The 13,043-nt window shown below is 44.9% G+C and overlaps 1 non-coding gene across 1 annotated transcript; it reads right to left on the reverse strand.

Annotated features, from left to right (window-relative positions):
• Positions 1-2,237: 2,237 nt before the first annotated feature.
• LOC138481811 (U1 spliceosomal RNA) lies at positions 2,238-2,399 on the reverse strand. Its single transcript, XR_011274422.1, has one exon. It is a non-coding gene; the product is annotated as a U1 spliceosomal RNA (small nuclear RNA).
• Positions 2,400-13,043: the final 10,644 nt, after the last annotated feature.

A 13,043-nucleotide genomic window follows, 5' to 3' on the forward strand; every position in this document is an offset into this window, starting at 1 on the left:
CTTCGGGTGGCGGGAAACCCACCAGTGGATTCTCCTTGGTCGTCGGTGGCCTTGACTTTCTCTGGCAGGATGAAAACGGTTGACGATGATGAGCAAGGGAGTCCTTGGATCAAATGTCTTAGGCAAAGGAGCACTGTGGCTCTGGTCGGCGGCGACGGTCTTTGACAGTGATGGACTTCAATGTCCAAGTGCTTCACTTTGTGATTCCTCATCGGTCCCCTTCTCCGATCGGCAGCCTTTTGAGGGTCTGACGTCCAGGGAGCTTTGGGAAAGATCAGCTGGTGCATGATGGTCCCTCGTAGCTCGGGAAGAGGTCTCCTAACCAGGTCCTCTCTTGGATCAGTTCTGTGACAGTCACGCAACTTTCAGAGTTAGCGAAGGACAGCAGCAGCAATTCTTCTTCTTCCAGCGGGCTTCAAGGTTAAGCATCAAGTATCAACTACAGCTTCTGAACGATTTCCGTCAGTGAGAGGCCCCAGATATACTGTTGATCTCCCATTCACTCTGCTGGGTCACACTCAGGCAACCAATCATTCAGAAGGGCATTCAGGCAGTCAATCAGGCTCACAGTGCATTCAGGCCAATCGTCTCCATCCAGACACTCACAACACGGAATGTGGATTTGGAAAAGCACTCTGCCATTCAGCACTCCACACTGCATTTGTCCCAGTTCCGAGCAGGGCTGTCTCAGTCATTGGGCCTCTTAGGAGTATGGCGGTAAGGCAGCAACGGCGCCGGTATCGCTATCGGCAACGTTGTTACCATACTGCCATACCACGAGTTCTGCTCGAGGGTGCCCTTGCAGCCACCTAGTCCCAAGTTAGAATTTCCCCCTGCAATGTTCCCTCAACCCACAAATAATCAATTCTGAGTGGATAAACAGAAGCAGCAGGTAAGCAGGAATAAGAAACAGGAAACGGAATTCAAATCTGACCTTCCCTCCCCAAATGAGAGATCAAAACTTATTTTAAACCCTTTGCAATGTTATGAAATGAGACTCGGAAATGGACAAATAAATAATGAATGTGTGTTAAAAACCTTGTAGCAAATATAATTCCTCACTAAAGCAACAATGCAAAGACACTACCAATCACAAAGAATGCATTACCAAAAGCATACCGTTCGAAAATGAGTGGGAAGTTTAAAACAGATTGCAGCAAAATGACAAGTTGCAAACTTTGCAATTTTTCAATTCCCACCTGAAATTACCCAAACGGTTTTTAATAAAAACGGATGAAATACACTGATTTGGAGTGCGGGGTGTAGATGTATATCCCAGGCATATTCTAGAAGTGAAACTAGGTCGCTAGCTGGTAAATTGATTGAGTTATGCAAGATCTAAAAAGGTGCACTTTAAGTAAAATGAAGCTGTGAAAATAGGAAAGGAAATCAGTTGTGACAAGAACAGTTTTACTTTACACTAGAGCAGGCTTGTCCAACCTTTTTGAATGTGGGGCCGAAGCATTAACTTTTTGTCACCCAGTGGGCCGGCAAGCCAAAAGTCAACAACCTCACCCAGAGCAGTATATTAAAAAGCGATATTGTGTGACCTTTGACACAATAGCATCACAGGCAGTGATAGCCATGCAGTCCCAAAGATAGCTTTTGGTGTCATGGGCAGTGATCAAAGGTTAGTTGCTTGTGATTTGCTTGTGATTTCTTTCAGTGTCTGTGTTAATATTTTTCTGAACTAGTGGGGGCGACCAAGCGTAGCCCCAAATATGGGGTTGAAATGGTGCATTTTACAGCAGAAAAGGTGACCAAAAAGCCAAAAAGTTTACAATCAGTTCTAAAGGGGAACATGAAAATTCCATGTCACCAACAGCAGAAAAGAACATTTTACAACACAACACATTTTAATGATCAATGTGTCCACAGTGTAAGACAGCACTGTCACTGATGTAAGACATTGTCATGCTGGTTGTACCCAAAATATGCCCCTGTAGCAACATGTCTATGCTGGCTGTTCCCAATTTAGGCCAGCTTTGTCCTGTACAAAGCATGATTGATGCTGCCTGAGCATGTGCAGTGTGCCCAATACATATGGCCGCTTATCTCTGTAATACACATTACTTCTGTGGTGATGAAAGAAGCATAATTCAATTCAACAGATAAAATGTGGAAAAGCGATCACCCAAAGGTGAACCTAATTGAAGAAACGCAATGTGAGCACAATCTTAAAGTCTGCAACCTAGCAGGCCTAGTGCACACTTTACCTTTTGTTTCACCAATAAATCAGGGGGAGAGCGCGAACGCAGTCCCCCACTACCAGAAATAATGCAGTCGTGTATCCCGCATTTGGGAACATAGCAGGGGTCAGCAAATCCGATGTGCAATGGGTAAGCCTCACCCTGGGAGATCTGCCCTTGAGATCAGATTCTCCCCTGCCAGCTAAGTATGAGTTGCATGCAAGAGGGAAGGGGTTGGGTCAGTTCTGGGAAGCCCCGTTAAGCGAGGGTGAGAAGGCAGGCCCTGACCCAGCCCCAACCCCCCACCCCCTGGAAGCTCTGAGCATCTCCAGAGCTGCCTGTCCCGCATGTAGGGGGAAGCTACAGCAGGCAGAGCCCAGCAGAAGAGCAGATTGTAGCGCAGTTCCTTTCTCCCATCAGGCCCTGCTCGGCCCGAGATTAGTATAAATAGCAGGATGGCTCGAGCAGGCCTGTTGCAGTCTGCCCACTGGCCTGTCGGCCCCACACAGGCCCATGGCCCTCCTGAGCGGAGCTGCTCAGCGCTGGCCCCATTGACACCATCATAATCATCCTGGACCTCGACGCTCCTTCGCCCGGGCCAGCACTCTCTTCTCCTCACCTCACCACCTCCTCCCTTCATCTCGGCTCGCCATTTGCCCCTCGGAGCACCATGCAAGAGAGGAACGGGCATGTCTGGGCCGGAGCCCGTTCCTCTCTTGCATGGTGGGTCCTACTTGCCTGAAATGGGATATTTAAATGCAAAGTAATTGCTACTATATTAATCCAATTGTTCATAGTTTGTGGGAGTACTGGGCAATTGTATGGACCCGTGCTCACTGAAAATGAATGGTATTCCCGAGGTAACCCTCACTATGCCGTGATACAAATTAGCCTCTCCTTCCTCCATCATCAAGTCCCAAGATCTTCTCGACTAATTTATTTATTTCTGCAATGCAATGTTTGTCGGATATCCGACAAACATTGCATAAATAAATAAATTAACTCTTTGTGGCTGAGGACTGTAACTACCTCTGTTGACCCCATGGGGTCACCAGAGGAAGTTACAGATTTGCGCACAGTCCGATCACTCGAAATAGGACTAATGGCTTAGGATTACACAAGACAAAATTACTAAATAGATGGCACTAACACTAGAAATCAAGGGCAGGGTTGCAGGGATAATTCGGACAGTTTTATAAGTTACCAGGATAAAGATAGGATGGCTTAGAGAGTGGGATAAGGATAAAGAAAAGATATGCTATAGGTTTCTATGAGATGGTGATTATATTCACAGTCCACTTTTTAGTTTTGGGATTTTTGGACCGTCAACGGTTCTGGTCACTACACGCCAGTGCGCCTGGCAAACAGCTGGGCAGTTCTGGTCACCGGATGGCACTTCTGGACTGGCAATTCTGGTCACTGGATACTAAAGGTCAGCTGGATGGCAGGATTGCCGCGAGCATGCAGTTAGGGGGCAGCAAGCCAGGCTGGTTCAGGATGCTTCCCAAAAGAATACCATAGCTTTCCCCTTTTTAATGGGAGATTAGTGGGTTTTCAGAATTGAGGCCTTGCTGGGAATAGGACCAGCACTGCTTGGGTTTTGCAGTGGGCCCTGGAGTATGGTCAGCAACGCTTTGGCCTTGTAGTTGGGATCTGGAACTTGGATGGATGGAACAGGAACGCAGAGCAGGAACGTCAGGAAGAGTGTGTGTCTAGAGTCTTGTCAGGGCCTCTTATTCATAATGCATAGTGACATCATAGACTATATTGCTGGGTCGGCTTAGCTAAGCCCTCCTCTAGATAATTGGATTGGACAATCAATGTTGGTTTCCTCCTCTGGATGTGACTCAGTTCAGGAGGTTGCATTTTATGATGTAAAAAGACTTCCTACAGACCTTTTTGCCAAAAATCTGTCATCCCAGAATTTACACATTTTTACAGTTGTGGCACCTTAATAAATGACATAATCAGGTTACATATTTTATGTGGAGCATAGCTGTCCAATCCTGCAATCTGTGAGACACTGTTTTGTCCTTTTATACATTTTATGGTAATTTTCAGTATGAAATATCCGGCCTAAAATTCCATAACTTTATACATTGGTGTGGACGATCATAAGGGATGTATGTACAAAACTTTGCATTTGCAACATGGATGCTTTTCTTGTAATCCGCAATACTTTGCCATTTCTGTCCCCAAAGTGTCAATGAATTCTACCATGTCTTCAATGAAAGCCCATAAAATCATATTTAAACTATCCGGATGGCTTATCAAATGCCAATATTAAAAAAAATCCTGACACATGGGCAGCTTTCCGCAGCCATCTATTTGCGCTGATAAATCGCACAAAAGAAATCCCTGTGTCGTGGCAAAGAGCGACAATAGTCCCTATCTACAAACAAGGACCAACTGAGAATCCATCAAACTACAGGCCCATTGCACTTTTGGACCCATTGGGTAAAGTTTTCGCAAACATCCTTCTTTTGAAACTGAACCAATGGGCCACCACAGCAAACAGACATGCCATCCGGCAAACTGGTTTCGTAAAAAATGTTGGGGCCAATATCAACTTACTCATCATAAACCTGCTCAAACATGAAACCATCGGATCCAGTACCCCGACCTATGCGGCCTTCATCGACCTCCATCTTGCTTTTGATAAAATTAATAGAAACATCTTATGGGAAAAATTGTCAAAATGGGGCTGCCCAACCAACATACTGGAACCAATAAAGTTGCTATATTCAACTACACAAGTGCAGATCCGTTTGAGCAAGAGTGGTCTTGTCACGCAACCAATTAAAAGCTGGCATGGACTCAAACAAGGCTGCACACTGGCTGCATCCCTGTACAATTTGTATACCTCAGATTTTAAAGAGACTATAGCTACTCCACAAATGAATCTACCAAAATTAAACTCCACATCAATTCCAATGATCCTTTATGCCGATGATATTGCAACCTTTGCCAAAACACTGAGAGGCCTGCAGACTGCCCTGAATAACATTAAAAAATACAGAGATACAAATCAGTTGGAAATAAACATCGGAAAAACTAAGATCATGTTGTTAACCACTCAAAAGGGCCCTTCCCAGAAAAAACCATCATTCTTTCTACAGAAGGAAAAAATTGAGCAAGTTCAAACAATCAAATATCTAGGGGTCTGGCTCAATAAATCCTCTGTCGACCAACCCTCGATTGGCCACCTGAAAAGTAAGCAAAAACAAAGAGGTGATGGCTGGAAGGTTTAGACTGAATCTTAACCACTGGCATTGCTCAGGGCAACCCTCCAGACCATCGTTCTTCGCCTGCCAAGCCATTACAGAAGGGGTAAGACCATATGCAAATCAGGCTTGGCCCCACCCCAAAAGGGGAAGTCCAGCCCGAACCGCTAGGTCATATCCCTTCTGCACAAGACCACAAGCATCCCCAAACATGTTTCACCCTTGTCGGGGCTCATCAGTGAGTAGTAGTTTGGGTCTATAGGTCCAGCAGGCACGGGACCCACATCTGGGCATACCCGTCCCACTTGGGGTGACAAAACAAAAACAAAGAGGTGATGGCTGGAAGGTTTAGACTGAATCTTAACCACTGGCATTGCTCGGGGCAACCCTCCAGACCATCGTTCTTCGCCTGCCAAGCCATTACAGAAGGGGTAAGACCATATGCAAATCAGGCTTGGCCCCACCCCAAAAGGGGAAGTCCAGCCCGAACTGCTAGTGGTTATGATGAATTCAAAACCTTCCAGCCATCACCTTTCTGTTTTGCTAAAGTCACCCCGAGTGGGACGGGAATGCCCAGACGTGGGTCCCGAGTCTGCCGGGGCCTAGAGACCCAAGCTACTCCTCACTGATGACGCCCAACAAGGCTGAAACATGTCTGGGGATGCTTGTGATCTCGTGCAGAAGGGATGTGACCTAGCAGTTCGGGCTGGACTGCCCCTTTTGGGGTAGGACCAAGCCTGATTTGCATATGGTTTTTCCCCTTCTGTAATGGCTTGGCAGGCTGAAAAACGATGGTCTGGAGGGTTGCCCAGAGCATTGCCCGTGGTTATGATTAATTCAAAACCTTCCAGCCATCACCTTTCTGTTTTGCTAAAGTCACCCCGAGTGGGACGGGTATGCCCAGACGTGGGTCCCGAGTCTGCCGGGCCTAGAGACCCAAGCTACTCCTCACTGATGACGCCCAACAAGGCTGAAACATGTCTGGGGATGCTTGTGGTCTCGTGCAGAAGGGATGTGACCTAGCAGTTCAGGCTGGACTGCCCCTTTTGGGGTAGGACCAAGCCTGATTTGCATATGGTTTTTCCCCTTCTGTAATGGCTTGGCAGGCTGAAAAACGATGGTCTGGAGGGTTGCCCAGAGCTTTGCCCGTGGTTATGATTAATTCAAAACCTTCCAGCCATCACCTTTCTGTTTTGCACCTGAAAAGTAAAGCACATTCTCTAGCACGCTAGGGCTTAGTACTACATAAAAAATGTGGGAAGTATTCTACAAAACCAGTCATAATTTTCTTCAAACAAAAGTGTGTACCCATCTTGACATACGGCGGAGAGTCAATGATAAACCTACCAACAACTGTATGGGATCAATTGGAGCGAATCTTTTGGACAAAGGTCTTAGCCATCCCGAAATGTATTCCAACATCTAGAATTCGATTTGAACTTGGCCTCCAATCCCTGCAATCAATCATACGGTGGAAACAACTGGATCTTCTCAGGAAAATAAACAATAAGGAGAAGATTTCCGCCTTGAACATTCTTCGTCCAATCGCTGGAAATATCAATGCAATGGCTCTGAATAAATGGAAGGAATTCCTTAATCAAGAAAGGATAAGATACAACATATCACTTGAAACCCTAATCTGCAGACCCCAAAGAGCCAAAATCCAAATTGAAAGATTCGATTGGATATCAACAATAAAAGAAATAACGGATACAAACTCACGTTAAATTGTACCACTGAAGTTAGAGCCTTAAATGTGATCCCTCGTTATCTGAAGCTGTTTCCTGACCGTCTAATTAGAGACACCTTCATGAGGCTGCGCCTTAATGTACTTCCAACACAGCAAATCCTTGGGATACAAGCACAGAAAACCCTTCTGAATCAAACATGCAGGTACTGCAAGGAAGATGACAGTATTGAAAGTCTACATCATTTGTTAATGCAATGACCAGCCCTAGCAGACGAACGCCTTGCAGTCGCTACGCTCTACATAAAATCCAACAAATCTATGGACCCTAAAGAACGATGGGCACATATCTTATCTGGCAACAACATTTCTATGACGACTGCGGTTATCCACTTCTGGCAAACAATCCAGACACAATTAATGCCTGCTCATGGACAATTGCCTTGCCTTTGGATAAATGCAGACTAATTTGTTAAACTTTTGTTTGAATTAATTTAACAAGATTTTTGATAAATGTAAGGTTTAAAGCTATACACCATATGCATTTAAAAAAAAAACTATAACATTTTCACATTTTTACAAATTCTTGCTGCAGAGATAAAGAGTCTTTAAAGTTTATTTATAAAATAGTCTTTGGAAGCAAATGGCAGTCCTTTGTCTTGCACTGGACCATTTTTCTTCTTTTCCAGCTGCCACCAACTGTCACTACAGCCCTGTGTGGGGTGGGGGTTCCCAGTTTGATTGAAGGTTTTATGGCCCCCCCACTTCACAGGTTAGTGTCCCAGTCCTTCTCTTTTCCCAGCCTGGAGCACAGGTGAATGTCTGACGAGCGTGTGAACTTTCTTTGTCCTGTCCATTCAAAGTTTTTCAAGCTGGCAATTATCACTTTCGTGTCCTGAAAGTTTATGGTGTGTCTCCCTTCCTAGGGGGAAGCTTTAACTATGCCAATCGGAATAACCTGTTTTTGACAGCTTGCACATCCAGCCAAGGCAGTTTAAAAACTTTATTTTCTGATATTTGGTCCTGAATTAAAACAAACCCATGGAATAAAATAACCCATTAATGTATTTTCACCAGCCACAAACCCCTTCGCATTGCTAGGTAATGGCAGGCTTTCCTTCAACAGTATACTTTTTAAACGGCCATTTGTCTCCTTAGTTTTGCAAAAGCCTATTTTTACACATGTGTTGAAAACTGCTAGCATTTCCTTTCAAATTCGATTTTGCCATCTGACTTCCCAATATTGCCTTGCAGCCATGGTTATTTTCTTCTATGCAATAGTTTATTTGAAGCACAGATGCATTCTTAGTCTCATGTTTCAGATGTCTCCTCTATTTGATTCTCTCTGGGCTCCTCAATTTGCTGGAAAGTGTGCCTAGGGTGACAACTCTTTAGTTGATTAATATGGACCCATTTCCCTGTCAATTCGCCTTTGAGGATGCGGATTCTGTAGGCGACAGGTGAAATTTTATCTACAATTTCAAAAGGTCCTCGCCAGCTGGGTAACAATGTATGCTCTTTGGTCTGGTTCCTTTGGAAATTGTACAAGTAGACCCTGCCTCCTACTTGGTATTCCTTTTTGGTCATTTTAAGATCATACTGAGTCTTCATGCCCTCTGCATATCTTTCTAGATTCCGCTGAGCATACGCAAAAGCATGTTGAAGGTGATTTCTTAGGTTCTCAACATACTCATGAGGTAACACCATCCTTCGTTCAGTCATCAGCTCAAATGGAGACATCTTAGTTGCAGAAGAAGGGGTAGATCTGATGGCCATCAGGACAAGCGGTAATTGAATGTCCCAACTTGGCCCAGAGTCTGCCACAAACTTTTTTAGAATGCTCACAATGGTTTTATTGTACCTCTCAACTCCACCACTAGAGGACCGGCGGTATGCAATATGGTGTTTCCTTTTTACCCAAAGTATCTCCCACATCTTTGTCATCACTTCGCTGGTGAAGTGACTACCTCGGTCTGACTCAATCCTTTGGGGTAGGCCAAATGCGAGAAGATGTGGTTGATCATCAGGGCAGCTGCGGTTTCTGCCTTGGAATTTGGGGCCGGGAGACATTCCACCCATTTGGTAAACAAGCATGTTACGGTTAAGATATTCTTGTTCCCCCAAGAGGAGAGAATCAAGGGCCCGATTAAATCTACTTGTAAATCTGACCAAGGCAGTGTCATCCCCCTCTTCTGGATGGGATCTCGGTGTGCGAGTGATGTTGGCTGAAATTGTGCACACGCAAGACACCCCTTCAAGTATTGGTCGAGGTCCTGCCCCCATGTGTGGCCAGTATGCAATCTCTCGCAAGATTTCTAAAGTAGTATGAAACCCCTGATGACCAGCTGTGGCCGCGTCATGGGCGTGATTTAGCATCAGGCTTCGGATTGAGGTAGGGACCACCCACTGGTCACAGCCAGATATGGATCTCCTTACCAACAAACCGTCTTGGATTCAGAACATTTTTGGACATTTCATCAACACCCTGAGGTCCTCTTTCCCAAGGTAATCGATATCCGTTGGGGGAAAGTTCTCATGGTCCTCAATGTGTTGATAAAATTTACCATTAATTGGATACCCCTTTTTGTTCTGTGATTAAATCAGCATCTGGGGTCTCCTTTCTCCACTGTGCAGTTGAGAGTTCATTGTGAGGATTTCTCTGGGACCTAGTGATAGCAGTGACCTGGATTTCCCCCAACAGGGACTCGATCTCGAGGAGATGCCCCTGGATGGCTCCAGTTTTGGGCAGCTGATCAGCTAGGTCATTTCCAGTTTTGTCTGGCCCCTCTATTCTGGAATTACCCTTGTAATAGCACCGGTGTTACCGCCCAAGTCGTGATGAGGCCCCCATAATCTGAATCTGTGATTATGACCAGTTCGTGGAGTTGATGTTGGACGGCAGTGAGGATGGCCTGATTAACTCCCGCCAACTCTGCCATCTGACTACTACGCGGACCAATTTTGTACCCAGCAGAGGGATCTGGGGCATCATTCACCAAGGCATTCCCAACACCGGCCACTAGTTCCTTCTCCCTGTTGTTGTCAACATGGTAGGAGCACCCGTCCACATAAACTGTAGGCATTCCCTCGCACTTGTCTTCTTCATAGACTTTGTGCGGTGAATTCAGGTACGCCTCCATGTTGTCCTGGGTTTTAAGACTTTTGTCCTCAAGACAGTTTTCTTTGGCACAATCAGCCAGACCTTGCACGAGGGGACTCTTCTTGTTTTGGCCATATCTGACCTCCACAGGGAAGCCTTGCATTGACAGAATCCAGAAAGTAATTCTCAAATTACTCACATTTCCGGCCCGGATTATGTCTCTTTGGAGGTATTACAAAGGCTGGTGTGGAGTCTCCACTATGATGTGTTCCCCCTGGATTAATGGGCAGTAATTTTTCAATGCCCACACTGTTGCCAGGAGTGTCTTCTCACGATTGTTGAATTTTTCCTCCACAGTGGATAAAGGCTACTTGCATAGGAGATGACTTGTATTCGAGAATCCTGTCTCCAAGAACAACTTGTTTTTGACAGGGTAAGCTAGACAAGGCACTTGTGAGAGGCTTCTTTTGAGTTGCTTTACTGCCTCGGCTTGTTCTGGACCCCACTCCCACTTGATCCCCTCCTTCAAGAGGTGGATCAGGGGTCTTGTGACGTCTGCATAATCCTCAATGAACTTCCTACTATAATTAGCAGTCCAAGGAGGCCTCTTAGCTCATGCAGAGTTGTGGGGTCTTTTAGTTTTAGGAGTGCTTCCGCTTTCTTTTCCTGGGGACAGAGACCCTCGGGAGTTATCTCACGTCCCATGAAGTTAATACGGGTTCTGCACCACTGTGCGTTTTGGAAGGACAGTTTTGCTCCGGCAACCCTCAACTGTGTCAGAACATAACGGATTTCCGCTATGTGTTCTTCCACATTTGAGCTTTTTATAAGAACATCATCCACATAGGCCAGGTTACCCCTTTCACCCAAGTCGGGCATGGCCTTATGTAGGAAGATGTTGAATTTGTTGCCGGAGTTGATGTATCCGAAGGGAGTATGGGTCCACGTGTACTGCTGCCCCCCCCAAAGGTAAAGGCCAGCTTGCATTGGTCCTCCCTACTGACAGGCACGGTCCAGTACCCATTGGTCAGGTCAATGGCAGTGTATACCTTTGACCCCTGGATCTGGGCCAGTCTTTGGTCAATGTAGGGGAGAGGTAATCGGGACATGTGGACCCGTTTATTCAGCTCCCTCAGGTCAGCACAGAGTCTCCACTGGCCGTTCGGTTTTAAAATCCCCAGCACCGGATTATTAAAGGTGCTGTGGACTGGACGAATTATCCCACGGGACTCAAGGTTTTTGATTATTTCCGTCAGGGACTACATGGATGCGAGAGGCAAGCGATATGGCCTCACAAACACTGGAGTCATTCCAGGGTCGATAAAGTGAAGGGTGAGATGGAAATGCGTTTTACGCCATAACAGTAAGGCACAGTGATAAAATTGTTGATGCTTTAATTGAGACAGGAACATCCGACACGTGTTTCGACACACAGGTCGTCCTCAAGACTGAGTAATTTTTGTATACACAAAACCAAAAGCAAGTTGTCACGTAACAAAACAGAATTGAATATGGTCAAAGACATAAAAAATTATTCACAAATCAAGATACAGATCCAAAATAATACAACAAACAGTATTAAAGGTCATCCACATTACACATGGAAAATAATTGTTTCACATAATAAACAGAAAAAGCCACAACATATGAGGTGTTGTTTGGACACAATGAAGCAACAAAATATATATTGAAAAAGATATGTTATATATTAGCATACCATGTACCCCGGTTGGAGAGTGGAACAAGGGAAGCGAATACAGTTGCAGGGATAAGGAAACAATATGATAAAACAAAAGAAATATAATGAATGATGGTGTATACTGTTGTGTAACCCTCAAGTATAATATCATATGTTAGGAGCTTACTGTAAATATGCATCATGAAATATATAGTGGGGGGTAGCTGAAGAAACCCCATGTGGTGCACAGATCATCGGAGCCACCACTCGTGCAAAGCAAGCACCAATCACCTTTATAGCAGTAGTGTTAATGGCTACAAAAACCACTAAAATCAGAAAAATAGCCCTTCAAAGTCAGGTGGAACAAAAGTTGTGGACAGAACTGCCCCAGATCCATTGTAAGCACGCATGCCAATTAAATTAGGAAAACGCTTACCAAACGTAAATAAATTGTATTAATGTATTCTTGAACACGCTCCCTGTACAGGTAACCAAAATCGTTTAATATAAGGACCCAAGTCATAAGTCAGGACAAATCGAGAATTAACATATTGGACAATAACATAATGAAACCACATACCTAATGGAGCGTCAGAGTATTCAGATAGGGAGCTGGTAACCCGTATCAAAAAAGTGGACGCCACAGTGGCAGTATCAAGTATATAACCTGTAGAAAATGTATATTATCATCACTTAACAAAAGGAGCCTGATAACAACAGAGTATAGACCACGGATGATTATGTTATAGCACAGAAAAAGCGAAAGAAGAAGGAGCGGAAGCCGCAGCAAACTTACTCGTTAAATCGAACGATCAATTATAAAAGGGGAATCCCAGAAAGCAAACATCCTGGTGGCGTTAGTTAGATAAATACTGCCGCGTACGTCACATTAGTGACGTAGGCGGCGTCGTACGAGGAATATGTCGCATCGGTGACGTCATAGGTAAACAAAGCAATACGTGGCGCATGAAAGTGCCGTGAAAAACGTTGCATCAATGACATCATGGGTAAACAACCATTACATGGCGCGTGAAAATTAAAACGTATACAATTGAGATAGCAAGTACACTAATTCATCCACTGATAAAATCAGTGTGCCATAGGTATATATAGAAAGGAAATACCCAAAACATACTCGGTGAGTGCACCAAAATGATGGCAAAGA

This window comes from Ambystoma mexicanum, chromosome 5p (assembly GCF_040938575.1).
Source record: "Ambystoma mexicanum isolate Mex_15411 chromosome 5p, UKY_AmexF1_1, whole genome shotgun sequence".
NCBI lineage: Eukaryota > Metazoa > Chordata > Amphibia > Caudata > Ambystomatidae > Ambystoma > Ambystoma mexicanum.